We start from the raw sequence: 26991 nt of genomic DNA, 5'->3' as shown, positions 1-26991 counted from the left end.
GTCATAAATAAGGACGGGGGATAACTGTTCGCGGAAATTGAAAAGCTTCAGAAAGGGTTTGAAATTATCAGTTAGTGCAAGACATCGCAACAATTATGATCTAATAGTCTGGTTACAAGAAAATGTAACAGTCCACTTGGAGCATTGGTAAGTCATCTTACAACTTCTAACCTAGTACAGTTTGAACTTTATCAACCCTTTGATTTTACATTGACTGAAAAGGTTTCACATCTTAGTTCAGGTAAACTGTTTGAATCAAGCCTTAATTATTTTTTCGATTATTCCTACTGCTTAAGGGATATAGGTAACGTTTGCTTTATCCCCTTTTCTCAGCTAAACAGTTCAACAACAAAATTTGTGCTTCGTATAATTCAGAGAATTTACATAGATTTTCAGAGGCCTAGAGACGGTAAATTTGGAGACGAAGTCCATTAGTTACATAGGGACAAGATAAACAGCACTTGATGCCTTTTTCGAAATATAATAATCGTTTTCCTTGCATATCCAATTTGAAGCTCTTAAATAAACCCTAAAGTAACACCCTAATTCCTCACTACTTGGCGAGAGCTGTGACTAAAAGTGGCACCTTGTATTCCTTATTTTGGTAAAATTCTACTTTAGTTACTTTTACCTATATTGGAAAGGGGTGAGGTTAGGAAAATGAAACTTTCAGGGATGGGTCTACAGGCTAAAATGTCCTGGGAAGGTATTTTGAAGTACTTCTCCTCCTTCTCCCTCTAGAGGATCCTGAGATTTGCCTACATGACAGGTCTACCTATTGAAATTTTGATAAAACAAAATTTTACCTTAATTTTCTGTTATAAGATTCTTTTTCTCTGGCTTTAGTTCTGAAAATGCAATCCCGTTATTTGAGTAGTATTTTAAGCCATATCAATGTTAATTTTCAAAATTCAGGAAATGTATTTGCATATCTTTAAAACTCTTAAATTAGAATTGAGCAAAGTTGTGAAGCCGAAAACAATTTTGTTCGACTTCATTTTAAGCAGAAGATCTATTTTACAAGGTTTCACTTTTATAACACGCAGATTTTTAAAGGTCATCAAAGGTCAGGACCCTCTAGAGGGAGAAAGGCATTTTGAAGTACCTATCTCCACCCCTACTCTCTCTCTAGAGGGTCCTGACCTTTGATGACCTTTAAAAATCCTTGTGTTATAAAAAGTGAAATCTTGTAAAATAGATCTTCTGCTTAAATGAAATACAAAAAATTGTTTTCAGCTTCACAACTTTGCTCAATCCCGATTTATAAGGTTTTAAAGATATGCAAATACACTTCCTAAATTTTGAAAAAAAAAAATATGGCTTAAAATTCTACTCAACTAACAGGAATTGCATTTTCAGAACTAAAGCCAGATAAAAAGAAACTTTTAACTGAAAATTAAGGAAAAATGTTTTTGTCAAAATTTCAATAGATATAGACCTGTCATGTAGGCAAATTTCAGGACCCTCATAGATGGGAAGGAGTGGAGATAGGTACTTCAAAATACCTTCCTGGGACATAATTTAGCCTGTAGACCCATCACTGAAAGTTTCATATTCTCGTTCAGCTACTTTTTGCTATTTTGGAAAGGGGTTAGGCTAGGAGAATGAAACTTTCAGTACAGGACCATACTCCGGGTAGGTATTGCCAAGCATCCATGTTAACCCTCTTCTGATTCATAAGTCTTAAAAATTTGCCTACTTGACAGGTCCTAAATTATTGAAATTTTGACAAAACCACATTTTACTTTAATTTTCAGTTTATCAGTTTCTTTTTCTCTGGTTTAAGTTCTGAAAATGTAATTCCTGTTATGAGTAGAATTTAATCCATATAAATGTGTTTTTTTTTTTAATTTAAGAAATGGTATTTGGATCTGCGAAACCTCGTAAATCGAGATAGAGCAAAGTTGTGAAGCTGAAAGAGTAGAGGTAGGTAGTTCAAAATACCTCCGGGACATACAAGTCTGTAGATCCATCCCTGAAAGTTTCATTTTCCTAACCTAACTCTTTTCCAAGATAGCAAAAAGTAGCTAAACTAGAATTTTACCCGAAATAATATTTCATCGTTGTTTATTACCTCGTGATGTCTGTTAAAATACGTTTGCTGTATCTCGTACTTTGTTAAAATACGTTTGCTGAATTCTTTTGAAAACCACTAAGCAATTTCAATGGAATTAAGTTTGGTGTCACTACCTTTCGGGCTTCATACGTTTCCTATAGCGCCAGGAAATATTTTTTATTTTATTGCTTAGCTCAGAAAAGGTTAACTGCACTTTACCTTCAGGTGGGATTTTCTAAATGAAGTACTTGTACACCAAACTGCAAGAATCTGGTCTTAGTTCCTTCTCTGATCGACGCTGTTATTTTCAACAGTTCTTGCCCTTAAAACGCTTCTGAAATCTAAACTAATAAAATATTTAGCATAATATTGTCAGTTACTATAATATTACTTAAATTAGTAACTTAACAGTACATTTTTTATTCTTCACCTAACTGTGTTGGGATCAGTCGGATTGGTGTTGCAGTGAGTTAGTGGTTGCATTTTTTATCGCCAAGCGATAGATTATTTTTTATGTACACTAGCGCCAGTTTCCACTCGTTACCCATACTCTGGTTCTGATTTTGAGCTCATCAAAATCCTTGAGGACAATGCAGGGATTTCCATTCGCTGAGCCAGTTTTTTTTCTTGGGTGGAGAAACTTGGGAGTTAGGGCGAGAAATCTACGAACTTTCGATTGCTTCGAGCCACGTTTTGGCGGATTTCAGTTCATAAAATATGTGAACCAAGATTTTTCTTTCACAAGCTGATCCAGCAACACTGTTAAGAGCACTTTATTGTACTTGAGATCCTTCACATCCATCCATAAAACGTCATTCAGATTGGAATGCTTACCTAATGCTTATATTCAATACTTTAAAACTGTATATACCGGGTTCAATAGTGGAGGAGGGAGTTATTTGCGCCTCCCCCTGGATTCTTCCGACATCTTGAAAAATATTTTTTGAAGGGGTTTTTCTAATTTAAAAATTCCTGTTTAGGTATTTTTTTTTTAAATTGAAAAAATGCCCCAGCCCTAGATTTTGAAAAATAAAATTTCCCCTTGCATTTCCGTAATTGACGCTACTGTATACGTTTATTTCACTGGTTTGGTCATGGAATATGTAATTCACGAGAATTTAAATTTCATCCTTTATACCTGATCCGTTTGGAATGTTCCCTCTAGTGAGGCTTTCGGCAAGCTAGCGTAGCGAATTAAATAATATATATGGCAAATCATCATAGTTTGGTTACAACCGCATTCTCGCCAGTGGTGTGATCGTTTCGGATCTCGGCTAAAATTGATATTAACTTTGGCATCGTTGCGTCACGATTGTAGGCTATATCAGTAAGTTATATATCGATTTTCAGACATGGATAATAAGGTCCAAGCAAGTTAAAAATAAACCTACGTTCGCCAAATGTGAAAAAAACCCGCGGAAAGTAATTTATTTCACTAAAATTTTCTTCTTGATGACTTCCACATCGAAAAGCCAGCTTTACTTGTTCTTTAATGTTCATTTGCCCCGAACCTAGGTCTTTATTGCTCATTTGCCCCTAACCTAGGAAAAAACGCACGATAAATCTAGACAGAATTACTTTAATCAGATTATTACAACAGGTCGAAGGAGACCATAAACTTTAGTCAGGTAAGGTTAGATTGAACAGGGGTTTTAATTTGTTGTTGCTGAAGATCGTGCTATTTTGGTGTGTCGGGGTTATGGTATCCCCATCCATTAATATTTGGCTCCTTTAAGTTGTAAATATTGTAGTGGTTGAACAGCGATGATTTAACCTTTGAAAAAAAATCCGAATTGAGGTACACATCTGTTTCTTTTTTGCTGTAGAGATGCTGCAAGTTCTTTGGGACCCAGTGACGCCTCTCATTTACGTTTAGCTTAGAATAGTAACACAATTCCTGTCACTACTTGGTAAGAGTTGTGGCAAATCACGTAGTACAATTACGTTCCTCAGTTTATGCTCATTTTCAATATAGTAGTTATTATGACAATACCCCCCCCCCCCCCTGATGGTCCCACAATCCAAAATGTTTCTTTTATCATCTCGTGATTCGTCATGTATTCTTCGTTAAAACGGGTTTGCCAAATTCTCGACTCATTAAAAGCAAAAACTGATTTCAATAGAATTGTCAGAATTAAATGTCGCTTTAGGGTCCGTCTAGGCCCCAAGTCCGTACCCAGAATTTTTTTCGGAGAGGGTTTTACTAAAAAAAAAAATTTCGGGGTGGTTTTACAAAAGAACCTCATTTCATAGAAGATTTGTTCATATCCATTTTTGTTACGTTTTTACGAGTCAAACATTTCGGGGGGGATGGAGTTCAACCCACCCACCCCCTGGATACGACCTTGCTAGACACTAGGGGCTTTAAATTGGATTTGCGAGTGAAAACTTCGGCTACGGCTATAATTGGTGTTATGGCATCATTGGTAAAACAATCTCGAAAACGAACAGTGCTACGATTTACATCGTTAATTTGAAGGTTCGCGGTTGGGGTGGGAGTTATAGTTAAGAAAGACGGTAAAATATTAGTTTAGCTGCTTTTTGCTATCCTGGAAAGGGGTTAGATTGGGAGAATGAAACTCGGTAATGAATCCAGGGCCAAAAACACTCTGGGGAGGTATTGCCAAGCTTCCATGTTGACCCTTTTCTGATTTACAAGTCTTAGAAATTTTCCTACTTGATAGGTCTATATTACCTATTGGAATTTTGACAAAACATTTTACCTTAATTTTCAGTTATCAGTTTCTTTTTCTATGGTTTTAGTTCTGAAAATGCAATCCTGTTATTTGAGTAGAATTTGATGCATATAAATGTTTTTTTTTTCAAAATTTAATAAATGTATTTGGATCTTTGAAATCTCATAAATTGGGATTGAGCAAGTTGTGAAGCTGAAAGAGTTAAAGGATGAATATATAATAGTTTAGAAACAAGTTTGGGCTATATATTTGCACCTTATGGGGGGGGGGGTAAAGCATACCATATATTAAATACGTAACCTAACCTAGGTACTTTTCCCTTTCCCCCTAAACCCCAAAAAATCAATTTTAAATATCGTAAACGCAATGAAAACTACTCTATGCATTCCAATTCTTAATAGCGGTCTATTGAAATAACCAGTCTGGTGGGTATCTGTTCCGATGTCTTTAGCATCTCCAGTTTGACATTCCATATACAGTATATAAGAGTACGTTTAATACTTGAAGTACCCTTAAGTCTCTAGACCCATCCCTACCCCTTACCAAGATAGCAATAAGTGGCTAAACTAGAACTTTACAAAGAAAGACTTAAGGGAAATGGAAAAGTCCTGGGAGGGCGTTAAGAGGGGGCTTTGGATAGATCGGGATGAAGGAGTGCATAGCTGTGGGCCTCGAGCGGCTTGGTGCTGTGGTGAGTTGTTAGTAGTATCAGTAATTTGAGCTGGGTGTTAAATTATTTGCCAAAACATCTAAGCTCGACTTTTGTCCCTCTAAGTTGGGCGAAAATTGTCCCATTTTAGTGAAATTTAAGTTATAGGGTTGAGTGGTATCATTTCTCGATTTTATTTTTTGGCTTGGTATGTGTTTGGCTATATAAAAGAAAATATCGGCCGAGAAGTGGTGCTTTACCTTATGTGAAAATAATAGACTGCACATGTTCTAAACGATTACCGTTTTTATATCAATTAGTCTTAAGAGTAGTAAGAGGGCAAAGGCAACGTTGGTAAGGACATTGGACAGGAAATTTAAAATGGGAGCTTCATTTCTAAACCAAAGATTTGAGATAGCATCTCAGAACTTAAAAAAATAAGGATGAAGATGTAATAAGTTTTAGAACAAGTTATTTCCAGTTTGTCCAGTTATTTCCAATACAGAAATTTTGAGTCTTAAATCTGTAGGTTCAGGACGTTTCTCGACTACAAAGATCGTTGGCCCTATCGCACCCGATATCAAACTCATGACCGCGTATTTCCAGGCAAAGAAATTTGTTTGATTTTTTTGCATTCAAGATCTGTCAGTTGTCGAACAACGTCTCAGTCTCACTAAAAATGGTTAGCAATTGGATCGAGTTGGATCTCATGTAAGCTCGCGATGGAAAGGCGCCATAACATACAACCGTCAGGAGATCCAAAGTCATAACATCCACAAAATTCGTCGTCGACAAAAAAAAAACCGTCAGTGTCACCAACCGTCACAACACCCAAAATTTTAATTTTATTTTTTTGGGGTCTAGGGGGAAAAGGTACCTAGGTTATGTTACGTATTTATATGTTATGCTTAGCCCCCACCCCCCTGATGTGCAAATATATAGCCGAAATTTGTTTCTAAACTATTATATACTTATTACTTTATAAATTTTTTTGGATGTTGTGACGATTGGTGGTTCTGACGTTTGTTGCTTGTGACGGTTGTTCCAAATGGTAGCACCCCGCTGGCTATAATACGATTTGTTAATGAAATCATTACGGATATATTTTTTGTTTAGATGGTGGAAACAGGCCTGAGATGTCATCGAAATTCTTTAATTTCCTGTCATCGAAATTATCTTTAATTTTCTCTAGACAGGGGCCGGATCGCCGATTCGTTTCATACGACAAAATAAGATTAAATCGTTTTTCTGTTGGATAAGAAAATCTGAATGGAAGGTTTGCGAGTATTTTTCTGGAATATATTGACTAGGTTTTTTTCTGGAATAGGATAGTATTTTTCTGGAATAGGATTGCAGACATCTACGTATGATTTTTGATTCGGGGGGTCACAATAATAATCAATGAATTTAATAACTTGAATGAGGTCCACACCTTCGGGAAAATATAGCATTTCGGGGAGAGGGGGGTATAGCATTTCGGGGGAATGGGAAACTGCTAATTATCCCAGAAGTGAGAAGGGAAGACGGATTCAATCTGCAAAACCCTCTGTATACGGTCTTGATCCCGTTTGATAACATGGCCACTATATGGTTTTGATCAGTATTGTATCTGCATTTGTTTTAATAAATATTCTTATGGGCTGTTATATTGGTTTAAGGTTGTTTTCAGAATTTTTTTTTTCACAAATAAAACCATTTGTATTTGTAATAGCAGGTATGGAAATGATCCTGTCTCGATATCGATTAGTGAATGCACTATTCGTTTGGTTCGACTTTTGAAGAGAAAGGTCTAGTCGGACTTAGTTCAGCGTCTGAATGCTACCTCAGGAGTGAAGGAGTCACAACACAGCATTTTTGATTAGAATCTCAATTAATTCCCCCTCCTTAATCGTTTCTAGGGCCGATTTTGATGTTTATATCTAGTTCTCGCTTGCTAAACATCTAGGTTTGGTATGGTCCTCGACATGCCTATTCTATTCACATGTATTCAACTCACTGGTCGGCTTGTAATGCGTTAGTCCTTATGCATTGTTCATATAGAAACATCTAAAATTACATGACAAAACGATTAACGCCAAAGAAAGTAATTGGAATGGTAGAATAAATAATTTTTCATCATTTTGACGAATTCCGGATCTAAAGTTGGCAGATAGTTATGTTAAATACTTGTTTATTCTCAATGTTTAAATGCGACAACGTGTTTTAATGCATGTTTAAACGGATGCTAAACAAATGACATTTCCAACTTGTTGATCAGTACATTACAAAGAAACAAGCAGTGGTTTCGGATTTAAATATTCATTATTTTAGGGTCTTCTGACTTGACTTCTGATAGGTCAAATCCCACTATTAAATTTGTCCTTGAAATAAGAAAATTAATTCTTCCTTGAATTTGAAAATCTAAATTAACATTCATCTGTGAAAATCACCCAAAAATTATCCAGTGGAATCTAAAATGTGCTCCTAAAATTGTAAGCTTTTAAAATCTTTTTGTTGCCTTGATGTCCTTTTGATTTTACAATCCCTGAAAATTTTCAGTGTGGTTTGAGTTTATTACCCAATTATTACGATTTGGCAAATAGTTTGCGAGCCAGTTGTTCCCTAACAAGACAAAAATTAAAACAATGTAACAAAACAAAATTTCTGACAAGACTTAAACCTGTTATTCAGTCAATGCCATCTAGAATGTCCGTCCTAAAATTGTTCTATTAAACTGTTGCTAACAGCTGCAAATTCCTCAAATTCGGAATGATAAGAGAAAACACGATAATTTGAGCAAAAAAATAATGGAGGAAATATAAAATGCAAGTTTCTTCACTCAAAAAACAACTAGCGATTTACTACAGTGCTTTATTGAATAGTATGCTTGCTTTGAAGTTTGAAATGACGGTCCCATTTTTAGACGACAGAAAAAAAACACCCATCAGTTTTAAAAAATGCTAAAATGAGGCATTTTCACTTTATAATGGAACAATTATCTCTAAGGAATTTTTTTTTGCTGTCCTAACTAAAGATGGACGATCATAAAACGGGTGTTTCAAATGTTTTATTGCGATGTTACTACGTCGAAAAATTCGGAAAATTTTGGTTTGCTTACAGTAAATACAACGATTTTTCATGTTTAGTGGACTTGACGTCAAATTCTGAGCCAGTTTTCACTTAGAAATTCGGTGTAATAACTGTACAATAAATTTAATAAAATTGTTCCTACTAGCATAATAAGTATCGAACATTCTTGCTATTTAGAACAGCTAAAAGCTTTTCTGTTTTATTCCTATTAGCCTGAAAACGGCTGTGATTGAAAAAGGTATTAGTAAATTACAATGAAACACGTTCAATGGATTGGCTTCATCCATTTTATTTTAGAAATTTCAGAATCAGATTTGCTTCATTTCCAAAATGCGTCTTATCCCCTTTTCTAAAATGCAGAAATAGGAATTTATACTACCCGTTTTCTTTTGTATCTTGAAGGCTAGACCACTCTTTAAATATTTTGTAGCATGTGTCCTTTTGAAATATCGACGGGTGACATTCAAGCTGACTTGACATTGTTTTATAGTATCATGAATCTGTTTTTTTGGCACATTTTTTTCAATCTGTTTCATCTAAGATTAAAATCAATTCAACTAATTCGAAGTCTTAAAAAAGGCAACACAGACCGAGAATTCCCTGGGGACTTCAAATCACCATATCTACATAAAATTACCACATAATTACCACCACAAAATCGAATATCAGTAAAAAAAAGTTGATATTTTGAAGTTTCTTGTCATTTCACAGAGCAAATTCAATCAGAATATTTGTTTACCGAAGCTAATCAAATGAACGTTACAAAGCGGTAGGTAAATTTTTCAGCGTCTGGGTCAGTCAGCCCCTTCACAACGTAAGTTGGTGTATATTCCCTAAAAATATGACATTATCTACTAAACCCCATTATTGTCGCTACGCATGGGCACTGAGTACTTCCTTGTCCACCCAGCTATGCTACTGCGTCCTTAGTGTGGCTAAAATGTTACTTCTTTTGGTTTTCTTCCATCTGGTTTGTCTTGTAAGCATTTCATAAGCAACAGCATGTGTCCAGGATTTTGTTCTGGGGAGTTATTTTTTTCGAGGGGATTAACAAAAACTTCAAAAACGTATTAAATTTTTTCATTTTTTTTTGTCATGTTAAGTGCCGGAATTTTTTGGGGTGGGGGGGGGCTCAAACCCGCTACCATCCAGCCACCCACCCCCACTGGACACGGTCTTGAGCTACAGACTGTCCACACATTTCTGTTGTATTCCTATCATTGTCAAAAATATCTTGGTGCGTTTAAGCTGATTTGCAGGCTTCACGCCCTCTAACCATGGGCTTCCTTCTAGGATTTACGGGAGGGTAGAGGGGAACAGAAAATAATCTGAACCTTCTTCTGTTTTGTAACAACCTAACTGTACTTATTCTATTTCCAGCCTGACTCCTATCAAGTAGCATGAGCGTTAAGATCAGAAAAGCGAAGCGAAAGATTTGCAAAAGAAATCGATGCATGGTATACAGTGATATTTTTATGTCAAATACCAAATTTGCTACTGATAACAATTTTAAATTAAACATTGCCATGAATAATCAAAATGGAACGCTGTTCCTATATTTTAAGCCTTAAATTCGAAGTACCAAAGACAGTAAAAATCTGTTTTTTTTTTTGAATTGAAGTGAAAACATTTATCTTAAAATTTGAGTTACTCTGGGAATTTTAAATGAGACCTATATTCGGCCAACATTTAGAAAAAAGAAACGTGGGTGAAAAAATCAGAAGATAAAAACGAAGTACCGAACAGCTTTGTGTAGGTTTCCTTTGAATGTGTAGTTGTCTTTGGGAAGCAATAAACTGTAAGGTCTGAATTTCTGCGGTCAAAAAGCGTTCTCGAGTTCAAAAAAGATGTTTTTGCTTATTTTTATATTTCAGTGATAACTGGTGAAAATCAGGTACTACCTTAAAAACTTAAAATTTTTGAAAACAATCGAAGGAAAATCTTTAGCTCGCGATTTTCGGGTAGCCTATGAACAGACAGATTGATACAGGATTTAAGTTTTACACATGAATCGTTTATTCAGTAATATAAAGAAAAATATACCCAACAAAACATTTTTGTCTACTATTTTACCGATTTAGTACAGAAATAAAACGGCACATCTAGTTTGTGGAACAAGTATCCCCTTTTTCTCCCCTGTGCATGCTCCATTCCTCTGACATTGCAATTAAAATTTATGCCCGAGGAAATGCAGTCTAGACTTGATTTTCATTATCGAACACACAGGTGTCTACTTCGTTTTCACCCCTTCAATCCCTTTGATTGATTGACAGCTTTTGTTACAACCCTTTGGCTCTTAGGTTCAGCAACCTTGATTATAACCTTAGGGATTAGCTCCGGGTCTTGAGAGCGAACTTACAAAATGGTGAGCATTTGAGTTTTAGTTCAGTCGACGAAGATACTGCGAACAGTCAACAACGTTGAGATTACGGTGGCAGACCGACGAGATAGTGTCTGGTGACATGTTATTGCTAATCATGACTAGACCCTACACTCGTCCGGCCTTTCATCGTCATATTCGTCTTGGTTTCTGCAGTTATACTATATTCAAGTCAATATAGCAAAAAACTTCCCTGTTCGTTCGGCATCCAAGCTATTCTGATCTACTAGTGCCAACAAATTTTCTACTCAACATTCACCATTTAGTTGCCCAAGAACAGTTTATTTTATATGTATTTCTATATTATTTCCGGAATACCAACTCACATCTAAAACGATAGTTTAGACTACAGCTGTCTCATTACATTTAGCATGTTAAAAAAATCCTTCTAAAATCAAATGCTACTTTATTAGCTGTTCTTTTGCATTTTCATATCAGCATTGGGATATTGTGACAAAGAACTTTGCTATGTATTTATTTATGATCATTATGATCATTTGATTTTTCTTTTAATGAGTGGGTTCTAATGATCATAATGACTAGTAAGGATTTATATTCTTTTAAAATAATTAAACTATAATTAAATTAAATTTTAAAATTAAATAATTCTAATTAAATGGAATTACATCAAGTAGTGCGAGTACACAAAGATGAAGCCATCGAAAAAAGAAGCCTGACTGAAATTAATTTTCGCCAAACAAAAATAATTAAAACTGCTTTTTGCTAAAGGAATTAAAGCGCTTACAATTATAGCAAGTTTTGACTCCCTTTGTTTGATTAGATTGTCTTAGCATTCCTCAGTAACTATTTCTTCGAGTTAGAGAGAAGGGGTTGGAGTTCATTGAATATCACGAAATCCCTGAAAAAAATTGAAGAAATAAACACTTGTAGTCTTGTGCCTATGATTACTGTCCAAATAATTGTGCGTAGTTTTGCGTGTCGGAATATACTATTGCCGTCTGGTTGGAGCTTCCAGATCCTCGGCAATTTCATCTACAAAACCCTTCTCTTTAGAGCTGGTTTAGGTGGAGGCACTTGGCCCAGGTGAAGAAATTTTTGGAACGCAATTTCAAATAATCTTACATTAAGCATCCTGTAATTCGTAAAATTTTATTTTTATTAAAAATAAAATGGCACATTAGGCAGCAAATTGAAACCGAAATTTTTCATATTTCTCATCTTTTCCCGAATAAAGTAAGATAAGCAGATATAAATAAATGAAAAAAATGTAAAGAAATGAAAATTGAGATAAACGAAAAATTTGTTAAAATTTGGCCTAAAAATTTTGGAACGGGGGGGGGGGGATGATCAAGATTTTGTCTCGGTCGAAAATGGCCAGAACCGCCACTGCTTCTCTTGTAAAGTTCTCAACATCACGAGTCTGGAAAGGTGCAAATCGTCAGTGGGATATCAAAAGGTCGTATGACTGACGAAATACCTAAATATAAGTAGACGAACACTTGAAACAAACTACCGAATTGCTCATACGCTCTACAAACTTCTTGCCGTTCCAGCTTCCCGCTTCTGCTGTACAAGTATGAAGTTCGTAAACAATTCACCTGGAAAAATTTAAAAGCCTTCACTTCAACTGGGTGACTTTAATAGAACTCGGGCCAAGGCCGTATCCAGAGGGAATTAGGGGGTTGAACCCCCTCCCTAAATGTGTTTGGTTAAAAAACGAAAAAAAGCCTTTTGTAACCCCCCCCCCCCCTCCGAAAAATCCTGGATACGGCCCTGGCTCAGGCATTTTGCTGATTTAGTCAATAATTCATAACAAGAGAAACACATCTAAAACGATAGGAACCACCGGTTAAAGGTTCTTTTGGATTTGTTTTTTTCCAACGCCACAGTCTTTTAGGCTGACCGTTTTTAATAGACTGACCACAGCAGTTTAATAAAAATCATAGTAGAATGAAATAACATTTTAAAAAAAATTACTGTATACGGGAGCTTTACTTGGGAAAAAACAGCGAAATAAATAAAAATAAATTGTCAGGATATGTAGAAAATCTGATTTTGTTCGATTGAATCATAAAAAGCCTAGTCATACTCCCACGTGCCTGAATCCTGGCAACCTTAGGGTTAAGTTTGTTAATTTTATTGCAGTCCCAATATGTAGAGGAAACGTACACATGATTTTTTGGGGGGAAGGATAATTTTTTATAATTCTGATAGATATTCCGTTAAATTTATCATTTGGTGGATCAGGCCCTCAGCCTGATAATTTTATATTTTGCTAAATTTTAACATTTAAATTGTCTTCCAATGAACACTTAACTAACGGGTAGATATGAAACAAAATATTCTGAAAAAATATAATCAGAAGGCCAGTATGCAAGTGAATACTGAGATAAACATTTTAGTAATATAACATAGGGTTACAAAAAATAGCATATTTAAATAAGTTGCCGAAGTACGTATAATTTTTCTGTTCGTAAAATCATGCACACATACGTTGTCCATTCGCCTATCGCAGTAAGATAATTTCACATTTTCTAGTTTTATAATCCCCGAATAATTGCGACATTTGCGCCATTCCCCTAAGGAAGGCAATTTTTTTGTGTAAACTATTTGGTATGCTAAATCTTGTTATTCGTTACAGTTGTTAAAAGCAAGTGTTAGTACTTTTGAACTCTAAGAATATATATTAACGTGCCACCGACAGAGGCACGGCCTTCCAAAGGTAAAAACGTGTATATATACATGGTCACTTTCCGAGTTCGATATACAACTGATTTCAGCCCAGAGGGGAATCGAAGGGTGTATGCAAGAATGTCCTAATAAAATCCCCTGCAAAGATATTTCTGGCAAAAATACGTATCTGCAGCATTTTGCCCTGTTTGCCAAAGTTGAAAAATCAACATTTAGCAGTGTCAGCTAACTTTGATGTATTTTAATTGCATAATTGGAAAGAATAGTGTCTAAAGTCAATACTAAACTTTTCACATCAGTGTGGCGCAATGGAAGGGGAAAACCGCCGCAAAGCTTTTGAAAGAAGACGATTTTCTCCAAATAATGAATATATACGCGTTTTTACATTTGGACGGTCGAACAGATCCAGGGGTTATTTTTGGTTTACGCCCCCCCCCCCCCCGAGAAGTTCAAAAGTTGCACTAATTACAAGGGCGGTGGGGCGAAAACACCAACGAAGAAGCCTCAAATTCTGTTGGTGCACCCCCAAATTTTAATTCTGTATGCACCCGAACCTGTGATTCTGAGACCTGCGGATTGTGATTGGAGAGCTATGAAAGTGAGGTAAATCTAAGCGACCTAGGGAGATCACCACCGAGCTGGAGAAGTAGGTAGGGCTGGAGAAGTAGAAATGCTAATTTCTGAAATCCAGTTGGAAAAAATAAGTGAATGAATTTTAGTTAAGTAACGTGCCTTTCTGTAGGTCTTTTAAGCCAGTTAATAAACAAAAAGGCGTTACACAAGCCTTTCGTGAAATAATAACTAATTATGGAATTAACAAAATATTAGCGCGAAATCTTCCGGAAAGAAATTTTGATTTGGGATTATAATTTTTTTTATTAAATCCCTATTTTAGAATCTCAATTCTTTTTATAAATTCAAAAATCATTGCTTTATGATTCCATTGGCACAAATTCAAGAAACTGAAAAAAGTTTTTTCCGTTTTTTCCAAGTTTCAAAAAGGGGGCATTTGCCCCTATCCCCTCTAGTTAGCATCACTGTACTTTTGCAATTTGTACAAGCCATAACGCTTTTCGTACAAGGCTTTAATAAATTTATTTTCAAGCGCAGTTCTACATTCGAACAAAAGAAGTCATGAATGTCAATTAAGACAGGTATGTTTCCTGCATGCTGTTCCCAGAAGGAAAGGGTTAATCAAAAACAAGTTCAACACCCTTCGACACGAAGGGTGAAACGGATAATTCCCAGAATTGTTTTGAATACCAAATCCCGTCGCTTCTATTATCATAATGGACTAGGGACCCATCGTTGTTTGGTTCGATGAATTTTGCTACGGTTGCGAGTAAAACAAACCCTCGTCACCGGGTGAAATTCATCCAAGTTTGCAACCAATGGCACCTGAAACATTCCCCTGTGTATAATTAAAAAAGAAAAAACAATGGAAGCAAACAGCGAAGTTTCCCCGGAATGTCACTTTCCTGTCCTGATACCGCATCAAAGGATACTCCGAAAAAAAAAACACCAGGGTACTACGTGTGAACGAAACTTCACCCAACCCAGTCATCCAGTTCGAAAAAGTAAGTAGATTTTACTGTTTTTGTTTAACTGTGTTTTATAGCCTTTGCCAAGAGTGCCTCCCAGAATAAACCTCATGGGGGTCTTGTGACGTCCTCATTTTGTGGTAAGTCGGCTCACAGTAATCTGCAAGTAATACACCGGTTTCGTGCCTCATTAGTTTTGTGATGCTAATGTTGATCGTATGGGACATTAATAGAAAGTAATGTTAACAATTAGATTGATGCCAAAAAGCAGATCGATTGAGGGGGACAGTTGAGGTTTACAATGGCAAATTTTCTGCTTAATAATCATGGTTGCAGCGGTAATTGCAACCTAGTAAAAAGCGAACCACAGTCCATAGTAACCAAAAGTTAAAAAACACGTTTAAAAAAAACTGCATCTGACACTGACTCAGGAATGATAAATTATTATTTCCGTTCATATTAAGTTTATTGCTAAAAGAAATTTGTGGTGATTTCGAAAAAAGCCTGAAACTTCGAAAAAGGCGTCAGATCAAAATTAAGTCTACCATTAGAATCAACAGTCGAAATCCTTGTTCAGGGAAATTAGTCCCCAACCTTAAACAACAAGGAAAATCACTTTTGCGTGGGTAGTATAGTAACTGAGTTTTTTTTTTTTTTTTTTTTTTTTTTTTCAGGGCTTGTGCACCTGAATATCAGATGTTTATTGGCTCATTCAAAAGCTGTCTCACATCTACGTGATTTTCATAAATTCCACCATCTGCAAGTGCCATGTGGCACAAAAACGGCATTCTGTGCCATTTCTCAAGGGGTGGGGCTAGCGGGCTAGAAAAACGCCGTAGACAGATGTTAAATAGCTCACATAAAAGCTATTTCTCATCTACGTTTCCTTTATAAATTCAACTACTTGCAAGTGCCAAATGGCACTATTGATGCCACGTCTCAAGGGGAAAGCTAGGGGCTAGTGGAAACTTAGATGTTTAATGGCTGATTTGAAAGCTATTGCTCATATCTACGTGCTTTTAATCAGTTTTGCCATCTATAAAGTGCCAAATAGCACAAACTCGGCACTTTTGATGCCATCTCAAGTGGAAAAGCTGGAGCTAGTGGGCTTACCAGTACTTTTTAGAGTGACGTTTAATGGCTCATTTGAAAGCTATTGCTCGTATCTACGTGATGTTTATCAATTCTACCATCCGTAAGTGTGATATAGCACTAAAGAAAATACTTTTGATGTCATTTCTTAAGTAGAAAAGCTTGGAAGTATAAAACGAAATCATCATTGTAATAATTATGGTCCAAAACACGTAACCGGAGGTTTGCAAGAACACCTCTCGCATGTTCCTCCTTGCAGCCCCCTTAATAAGCTACGCAATTAACGTACAAATACTAATGTATCAAAATGCATTAGAGGCGTGGCTGTGTCGGGAAAGCGTTCGACTTAACAGCATGTCTTGCGTTCGATTCCTACTTGTTGTCTTCTCTCCTATATAAATCATTTTCAGATACTTTCACTGTTTTTATAAATGTGATGCACTCATTTTTAAAAACATCTCCCTCGAAGGTATTTGGTCAAGCATTTTGATTCAAACGGGAAAAGAGGTCATCCAGTTCATGGTTTGCAACGACATTCTGAGTAGATCTCCTATTCCATACCCCCACGAATGACGTAATTTTGTCAAAATCCTGTGGAGGGGGAGGGGGAAAGTTGGAGCCAATTTTCCAAAATCAAGTGAAAATGACAGAGAAAACTGAAAAACTAGCCGTACAGTAATAAAAAAGTAAAGATGTACTAAAGAAAACTGAACTGTTTCAGTGGATGCTGGAATTATGCAAACTTATTTTAGTTTTGACAACATTTTGGAGAAAATAAATTCTTGATGGGAGGGGGGAACTGGGGTCGGAAGGAAAACCGAGGTCTGCGAGGGGAAGTTGCCCCCTCTGCCCCAGAGCAAGTCGCGCTCCTGACCTCAACCCCTTGCCGCTAAGTAGTTGAAGTGTAGGCATGTGGTTCTGGAACCACTCAGTGGTATATTAAAAAAAGGATTACTTATTGTTATACGTACTTATTCAAATTATTTACTTGACAATTCCACCGTAATATTCTCTCCATACGTAAAATAGTGCAGCCAAAGAAGATGAAAGAAATGAAAATAGTTCTCTAGGAGAATTCAGGTAATTCGTCCCAAAATTTTTGAAGTGAAAACAAAACTTAGTTTATAATACCATTTATCGTACCTACATAAGAAATTCTTTTTTGGAATTTCCATTTCTGAGCAATGAGTCAATCATTGAACTGAGCTCATTTTGCAGAAGTGACGATTAATTAAACAAAAAAAATAAATAAATAAAACAACAATCTAAAAATGCTTTACTTTTATACCGTTAAGTGTCCTTACAAGGTTTACTTTTACCGTACCAAAACTTCTATATTGTTTTAGTGTTTTCAGTAAAGTGCTAGTTTTCTGTAATCCTACAAACAGGGAAATATCACTAGTTGATTTATTTGAATTAGTTTTATTGATGTTAGATAGGCTGTGAAGTAATAATTTTTGTTCGTTAAGTTTCAACTTCCTTTTATTTATTTTTTTAAGGATGCCGAAAGATAAAGCAACAATTTAATAACTAATTTTTTTGTTACTTGATCAATCCAGAAGTAAAATCGCATGCATATAATAGCTCAATTTTACATTGATTTTTATTTTATTTTGGTTTCTTTTTGGACTGTTCAGGGGGCAATCATTGAATTTGGTTGGCATTTGTGATTCTTTTATCTTGATTTTAGTTGTTTTTTTCGGCTTTTGTCTTGTCTTCTTCCTTTTTTGTTTGCACTGTTTGTAATCATTCGTCCTCATTTGCATTGAGGACGTCCATGAATATGCAGATCATGGGTAATCTCGGCATTTCGAAGGTCAGGGGTATGGGATACCCTGCTGAGAAAAGGGGCCCTCCCTTGGAAAATTCATAAAAAAAGCTTAAACGTCTTTTTAAGCTGTTTATAACTTAAGTTCCTATTTAGCAAAGATACTAGTCGGTTAATTAAAAAAACTTCAATACATGTATTCTGGTCCCCTCCTTCAGCCTCTAGTAAAAAAATAAAAAATAATCAACATTAAAATGGCAGTCTTGCTTCCGCGTCCGTCCGGTGGTGGAGGCTCATCACTAGATTCTCGACCCCGTCGTGCTGCACTATCGTATTGTTTGCCGTATCGACGTTCATTAAATAAAAGGTTAATTTAAAATGTGCCACTCAACCTAGTTTAAATTCATGTTTTGACGGAAAAAAAAGAACCTTACACAAACCAGTTTCTAAATGAATTATCATTTTTAGATTTCCTTAAGAAATTGTAATATTTTCCAAATTACTGGAGAGGGGAACTGTGCCCCTTTCCCCTCCCAAATGAGCCCCAGTGATATAGACTAATACTCGTTTCTTTTCCAGGGTAATGATCGTACTAGCCTATAATGTTCGCTTCGAGTCAAAACTATTCTATCCTGCGTAATTTCAATATCGAAGCCCAAGAAAAAATTAAGCTGGCACAATTCTATTTAATGGATAAATTAGCGTTCAAAATGCGCGCATATTCATAATTCTGTTTTCCTTTTTTTTTTTTTTTATCAACAGGTGTGACAGTGACAATGGAAATATATTGAGTGGCAGAGGCGGGAATACAGTGTATTCGGGTATTCGACAATAGATGATCTGAACTGCATTTAAATTCAAACTACTCGTAACAACTACTCTGAGCGTTTGCTCGAATTCTTGACTTTCATTGCTCTTGTCGCTGATTAGTCACCGTGCAATGTAAGGACGTTGGGAATTTCGCTTTGAACTTAGAATCATGGTTGCAGCTACCGCTGCAACCTAGTAAAGAGCGAACCATTGCCCATAGTAGCCAAAAGTAAAAAAATGCGTTTAGAAAAAAACTACCTAGTGAAAAAATTGCCATCTGACAATGACTCAGGAATGGTAACTATTATTTTGGTTCGTCTTAAAAGTAAAAGCTTATTGCGAAAAGAAATTTATGATTTTCAAAAAAATGCATAAAACCACTTAAAAATGACGTCAGAATGGTAATTATTATTTTGGTTCGTCTTAAAAATAAGTTTATTGCGTATCGAAATTATGGTGATTTCAAAAAAGCCTGAAACCCCTCTAAACTGGCATCAAATGAAAATGAAGTGTACCATTGGAATCAACATGGTCGAAAACCTCATCAATGGAAATTACAGCCCCCCTCCTTGAACAACAAGGAAAATCACGTGTGGGTACCACTGATCTGTCTTCCGTTTTTTCTTTTTTTTTCTCTTTTTTTTACCAGGGCTAGCGAATGACCAGACCATCATTGAGATGTTTTAGTGCCTTTTTAAGTGACCGAAAAGATGTGAAGGGCAACTAGCCCCCCTCCCTATAGGCCCCCTCCGCCCAAAGTCGTCCTATAAAAATTTCGAGATAGCCATTTTATTTAACATAGTTCAAGAAATATGGTTTTGATGATATGACCCCCCGTAGTCCCTGGGGAAGGGCTGTACGTGGTCAGGCGTGGTCATGGTGTATCAGGCGTATTGGTACCGCATCGTGTCGGGCATGTCTGTATCGGTATCCTGTGTTTTTCAGTGATTTTCTAGTCTCATTTTTAAAGCATGTCCCGGGAAGGAAATCTATTTCAATATTAAAATGAAGAATTAACCAAGGAAAATCACTTGCATGGGTAGCACTGATTTGTCCTTTTTTTTTTACCAGGGCTAGAGAATGACCAGAACCATCATAGATGTTTAATGACTCATTTGAACAGAAATTAAATTTGCTAGTGCTTTAAGCACAGTTTATATAATATACCAGTAAGTTTACCGCAGATGATTTCTGGCTCTTCATTCTCGGTGCGAACAAAAAGCTCCTCCCACTTATTTCTGCACTTATTGGTTGAGCCGGCCAAGTGGTTTTGTCAGTACTTGTTCCGTAGGTGATTATTCTTTGTCTACCCGTGAAAAGATCTAATGCCGCTTATGTTTATATCTGCAAAAACGTTCTCTGGAGCACTTGCACCTCGGTCCGGGTTTTTATAATGGGTGAGATAGGGAATGATCATGCTGGATAATTATATAAACTGTGGCTTTAAGTGACCGAAAAGATTGGAGGGCAACTAGCCCCCTCTCCCCAAATTTATTCAATCAAAATTTTAAGATAGCCATTTTGTTCAAAATAGTTAAAAGGTCCACTCATGGTCTTGGTGATGGTATGACCCTCCATAGTCCCTTGGGAAAGGGCTGTACAATGTATCTGTATCGGGCGTATCGGTATGGGTGTATTGTTATTGTGCACATTGGCATTGCAGGTTTTAATAGCTAATATAAAAGATATTGCTCATCTATGTCCTTCCTATAAATTCCACCATCAGCAAGTTCCGAATGGCACTAAAAACGGCCCTTTTGATGCCATGTCAAGTGGAGAAGCTGGGGCTAGTGGACTACAAGACCTTTCTCAAATCAAGTGACAATGAGATAAGAGAAAACTGAAAAACGAGCCATATAGTAATAAAAAAGGAAAAGATGTACTAAAGAAAACAGACCTGTTTCAGGGGATGCTTGAATTATGCAGACTTATCTTAGTTTTGACGACATTGTAGAAAATAAGTTCCAGCAGGAGGGGAGCAAACCGGGGTCTGGGGGAAGACTGAGGTCTGGGAGAGACAGTTTTCCCCTCTGCCCCATAGAAAATTCCACCCTTGACCCCAACCCCCTGCCACTTAGTGGTTGGAGAAATGTAGGCCCGCGGCTCTGGAACCACTCGAAGTTGTATAGTAAAAGAAGGATTACTTATTGTTACACTTATTTCAGATTATTTACTTGACAATTCCCCCGTAATATTCTCTCCATACGCAAGATTGTGCATCCAAAGAGGAAGAAAGACAAATGCAAACATTCAGGTAATTCTTCCCAAAATTTTTGAAATGAACACTTAGTTTATAAAACCATTTATCGTACCTACACAAGAAATGATCTTTTTTGAAATTTATATTCATATCTAAGTAATGATTATATATAGGGACTGGTCAAATAACTCCCTGAGCCTAAAGGCCCATTGGTGTTGAGCTAGCAAAATTTTGCACAAGCATGTAGATATGCTAACCTGTCCGCTTTGCTAAACCTTTTGTGTCGAGGCTGCTCGCCTTGAGCCACTAAGTGCTACTAAGTTAAATTTTTTTTTTAACCGAGAATTAAAGATCCGTCTTTGATTTTTTTTTTTTTGTTTCTAATTACAGAAAGAAACAAAAGTTTTGATTTTATTTCCCACTCTTAAACTTATTTTTTCCTTCAGTTGTCCGGCTTCTTCGTCCTGCTCCTTAATAAGGGGTCGAGGTGTCTTATCTCCTAGATTGGAGGTAATCAGAAGTTAGGTCAAAATGTGTTCAACTGAAACTAAGGAGCAACATTTAAATTTAAAACGAACAAATTATTCCGTATAAAAAAAATCATGGGCAAGTGTTGTTTCTACATTAAATCTTAATCAAAAACAAGCAAAGATTGACTTAGTTTTTCCGAGGGAAGTTGAGCGAAGTTGAAATTTAACGGAAGAAAAATTCTCACTTCCCTGCCTATCTAACATATCAATAAAACCAGTCCAAAAAATCAATTGGTGATATTTCTGTATGTAGGATTACAGAAAACTAGCGCTCTACTGAAAACACAAGCCAAGTATAAAAAACAAGAATATTGATTTAAGTCAAAAGTAAATACGTAGCCTCACAACAACAAACTAATCTATAACGCTTTTACGCGTTAATAGATTACGCCTGTAATCTATTACAGGAGTTGATATCAGTAACTTTCAGTAAACAATTAAAAGTATCTTAAAAACTTTAAAAAATATGTTTACTCATTAATCAGCCTATAAAATAATGGATTGATTTATCAGATAACATCTTGGTTTCACCCAGTATTACTTGAAATGAAGAACATCAACCGTAATATGAACTCTGGAAATCCAGTTATGTCTCTGAAAAACGAGAATTTTAAGTTGTGATACAAATTCTAAAGCGAGTCCGTAATCTTAATACTAAAGATTCCTTCACTTCGAACTTGTCTACAAAAAATCAAGGCCATGTCCTTTTCAGATCCAAAACGACAGTCAATCATTGAACTGAGCTCATTGCGCAGAAGTGATGCCAATTAAAAGAAAAAAAATATATAAAGCAACAATCTAAAAATGCTTTACTTTATACTTGTTAAGTCTCCTTAAATGGTATTGCGTTAGTTTTCTGTAATCCAACAAACATAGGGAAATATCACCAGTTGATTTATTTGCATGTTTTATTGATATGTTAGATAGGCTGTGAAGTAATAATTTTTGTTATTTTGCTCAACTTTATGAAATTTTGAATAGTTTTTCTATGATGGCCGTAACAGCATGTAGTGAATTTTGCTTATAAAGCATCCCTATTTTATTCTCATGCTATTCTGTTGTGACCTTGAATTATGCAGGCTTATCTTAGTTTTGACAACATTTTTGGAGAAACTAAATTTCAGGTGGGGGGGGGGGGGCAAACTAGGGCCTCGAGGAAAAACAGGCCTGGGAGTGGAAGGTGCCCCATAGCAAAATATGCCCCTGACCTTGCCACAAAGTGGCTGGAGAAGTGTAGGCATGTGTTTCTGGAACCATTACGTAATATTCTCTCCATTCGTAAGATTGTGCATCCAAAGAGGAAGAAAGACAAATGAAAACAGTTTTGTAGGAGAATTCAGGTAATTCTTCCCAAAATTTTGAAATGGAAACAAGCCTAGTTTGCAATACCATACATTTTTTTTTAATCTTTTTACTAAAGGAAACGATACTGTTCGGATTTTTTTTCCACTCTAGACTTATTTTTTGCTTCAATTCTTGTACGGCTCCTTAGTTCAGCTCCTTACTAAGGGTTAAGGTGTCTTATCTCCCCTAGATTGGAGGTGATTAGAAATTATATATAAAAAAAAATAGGTTTTCAACTGAAACTACAACATTTAAACTTAAAGCGAACAGAAATTATTCCGTATAAATTGAAAAGGTCATAGCAGTATTGTTTCTGAATTAAATTTTAATCAAAAACGAGCATAGATTAATCTAAAAAAAACAGTTTTTCCGAGAAGTAAAGAGCGAAGTTGAAACTTGAACAAAAATTATTACTTCACCGCCAATCTAACATATATCAATAAAACTAAATCAACTGGTGATTTATGTTTTCACCCCATCTAGCGGAATTTGTTTTTAGGCCACGAACTGTGTTTGAGCAGCTGCAGGTGGTAGACCTCTGCAACTACGCGAGATAAAATTGTTGACATGCGAACTAAAAAAGCTTTCGATGAAATCTTTCATAAAGTAAGTTTTCTCTAGAGTGCGACCTCACTGAAGACCTTTTGCAAAATTTTCAGAATTCCGGTTCCCCATGTAAAAGACCAAAGCGTGCACATTAAGTAGCTTCCCGTTTACCTGATTTTGTAACTATGTCGACTTCGGGAGAAAGTGACCACGCTGAAGTGAAGGATCAACTAAAGATACTTTCAGAAGGGATTATTTTCCTGTGATAAGACAGATTGTGCTGTGATTTTGAAAGCCGCTTCATGAATGCTCTCACTGTTTTAGTCAATCTTTTAGTCAATCCGTCGTACTTTCTCGATACCAGCCAACTAGATAATTTCGGAGACCACACTGCCTTTCCATGACGATAAATAAAAGTTCAAATAGGGATAAAATCCTTTTAATAGACAGTGTTTTTTATAACAGTGATAGAAATTCACAAAAAACACCAGATATTTCGGTCACATATACAGTGACCGTCATCAGTGGTAAAACTAAAATAAAACCTAAAGCTCTTACTAAGCTAACATCTTTTATTAGATTTGCGTTTTTATGCAAAGATGTTTCTATTGAAGAGATAATGTCTTCCACGGGGACTTTATCCGGTTTAAAACAAAATTTCGGACCCTTTTCAAGCACTGATTGTTCTTGTATCGTTAAAGTTCTTGATGAAAAATTAACCACACCTGGTCCTAGAATTGACGAAGGTATTACCGCATTATTTGTTGATAATTTCGAAAACTTTTTTTGCAATCTTTCTCTGGAAAGGCAAAAGTCATGATTGAAGTGATTTTTTCTTGTTTGTTGAATAAAACAAAAGTCACTTACACTAACCTTTTTTTATATAAGATTTTCCAGGGAAAGTTTATCCCTCACTAATAAAGCTCTTTTTCGACTTTTATCCTTAATAATGTGATTTAAAGTCTTGAAAAGTAAGCTTCGTTCAAAATTTTTTTCCTTGAAAGTGCCCAAATGTAAATTGAATTTTAGTAACGGTGGCACAATTTTCATCTTCTTACATCGTAGAAGAAAATCCTGTTGGTTGATAACATTTGCATGTTTTTTCTGAGTGTTTATATATTTATACATAATTTTGGTCAAATCATCCCCATAAATATGACGTAGATAATTTCGGAGACAACACTGCCTTTCCATGACGATAAATAAAAGTTCAAATAGGGATAAAATCCTTTTAATAGACAGTGTTTTTTATAACAGTGATAGAAATTCACAAAAATACCAGATATTTCGGTCACATATACAGTGACCGTCATCAGTGGTAAAACAAAAATTTATTTTAGGTTTACCACTGATGACGGTCACTGTATATGTGACCGAAATATCTGGTATTTTTGTGAATTTCTATCACTGTTATAAAAAACACTGTCTATTAAAAGGATTTTATCCCTATTTGAACTTTTATTTATCACCAGCCAACTAGCTAGTGTGGCAGCGCATTAGAAAAAAGCTTGCACTGACACAACCCTGTTTGCCTCACAAACGGACCTTATGAGAAGATATATCGACTCTTTAGCCAAAAGGCCAAAAGATCTCTTAGAGCTTCATGATTGTTTGAAGGCAATGTCGATAGCGCATGCCGAAGTTTTGAAAATTATACAAATTTTCATTACTCTTATCACAACGGCCTGTAATGAGATGCTTTTCTACTTTAAGCCCGATTAAAACCTATTTAAGATCTACAATGGGCGATGAAAGGCTCAGTGATCTAATGATGTTCAGTAAAAAAAAAGAAAAGTTTGAAATAGTGGGATTTCGAGGCTATGGTTTGTAGTTTTGGAAAAATAATACCTCGTCGATTTCCAGTGTTGCAATAAATTTCAGTAATTTCAAGTTCTGTGTTCATTAAACACTTCTAAATTGCTTCTTACTGTAAACGCAACTCACTCCAGTTTACGCTGTGTAAAATTTGAGGACAAACAGGTTTCTTTGTTAGTTTTTTTCAGCTTAGCACAAGACAGACAAGTTGCAGAATAGATTAGAAATATATAATTTGGGCTATATTTGAAAAAATGGGGGGGGGGGGGGATTTGGACAGTTTGAAGTCAGGAAACAATTCTTACTTCATAATGTGCAGGATCATTGTACCTAACACTTTTGAATGCAGACCCGCTATACTTACCCTCCACCCCTAATTTGCGAACATATAGCCCAAATTCGTTTCTAAAGTAACGAAGAAACCGGTTTGCTATCGAGTTTTAAACATCGTAAATTTCAGCGAGTGGCGTATAACACAAGTACCGAAATTTTTCATGGAGAGAGCTGGATTTTCCGGTAGTATTTAAAAAAACGATCAGAAATTAAATTTAAAAAAAATCCAAGTTTTTTCATCTGAAAGTAAGGAGCAATATCAAAACTTAAAAGGAACAAAATTTTACGTATATGAAAGGAGTTGTCCCTTCCACAAGACCTTGCTCTTTATATGCTAAAGTTTTGATTTTGTACCAATTTTTTACGAACGATTCCTGAAACACAAGTGACCGTTTAATCAGAACAATAAGCTTTATTTTAAAATTCTATAAATAAAACTTCAACGTAAAGAGCGAGGTTTTGAGGAGGCAACCCCTTTCATATTTGTAATAATTTCAGTTCGTTTTAAGGTTTGATTTTGATCCTTACTTTCAGTTGCTTTTTTTCTATTTAATTACTTACAGATAGTGTTTGTTAATGGGAAACATAGGTTTTTTAAAGAAAAGGTAAAGATCCTCATTAAACCAAAAACGAGCAGAAATAGTCAAGTAATCTTCAAAGTAAAAACTAGTCTAATAGGAAAAAATTTAAGATTAAAATATTTTTTTATATGAAAGACTGTCAATAAAAAATGAACAGAAATTAATGTAACATTTTTTCCACAAAACAAATTGGTCAAAGAATAGTAAACAGCCTCGTTAAGCTAAAAATGATTAGAAATAAATTCAAATAATTTCCAAGCGAAAAATACCACAAATCACTAAAATAAATGAACTAACCCAAAAACGAACAGAAATTACACAATTCGAACTCAAAACGAGCAACAGGGCTGACGACCCCCACACCTCAAGACAAGGAACATAATTAGCACTTTACTAAAAACAAAATACATTTTAAATGTTTTCAATTTTTTGACTTTAACAAATAAAGAAGTATTAAGACTAAGGAATAGATATGAGAATATGTATATCAAACTGATAGCGATACTCCTTTTGATTTTTTCTCTTTGAGTTTGACTAGGCTATCTACTGTGATCATGGTTGCAGCGGCAGCTGCAACCTAGTAAAGAGCGAACCATAGCCCATAGTAACCAAAAGTTACAAACGCGTTTAGAAAAAAACTACCTAATGAAAAACAATTGCCATCTGACATGATTCAGGAATGGCATTTATTATTTCGGTTCGTCAAAAAGTAAAAGTTCATTGCTGAAAGTGTTTTATGGTAATTTTAAAGTCTGAAACCCCTCGAAAATGGTGTCTGATCAAAATGAAAAGTCTTGATCATTGGAATCAGCACGGTCCTAAACCCATCTGTGGGAAATTACAGCACCCCTCCTTTAACCCCTTCCGTCACCGTGACCAGTTAGTTGGACAAAATTAAAAATGCTCTTCTTTTCCTAACTATTAGGAAT

General features: G+C 35.7%; 1 long non-coding RNA gene across 3 annotated transcripts; it reads left to right on the top strand.

Annotated features, from left to right (window-relative positions):
* The first annotated feature begins 56 nt into the window (after positions 1-56).
* Positions 57-23660, top strand: LOC148942936 (uncharacterized). Of its 3 annotated transcripts, XR_016143100.1 has the most exons (4): positions 57-147; positions 14613-15079; positions 20879-20967; positions 23287-23660. It is a non-coding gene; the product is annotated as an uncharacterized LOC148942936 (long non-coding RNA). The 3 variants fall into 3 exon arrangements; XR_016143101.1 differs by lacking the exons at positions 20879-20967; positions 23287-23660 and adding an exon at positions 18483-19025; XR_016143102.1 differs by lacking the exons at positions 20879-20967; positions 23287-23660 and adding an exon at positions 18483-19025 and having other exon boundaries at positions 91-147; positions 14608-15079.
* Positions 23661-26991: the final 3331 nt, after the last annotated feature.

The sequence above is a fragment of the Artemia sp. Qi Xiang Cuo genome, chromosome 16 (genome assembly GCF_049724085.1).
Source record: "Artemia sp. Qi Xiang Cuo chromosome 16, ASM4972408v1, whole genome shotgun sequence".
Taxonomy (NCBI): Eukaryota; Metazoa; Arthropoda; class Branchiopoda; order Anostraca; family Artemiidae; genus Artemia; species Artemia sp. Qi Xiang Cuo.
Note: the sequence above shows the minus strand (reverse complement) of the source record. Positions and strands in the feature narration are given on the sequence as shown.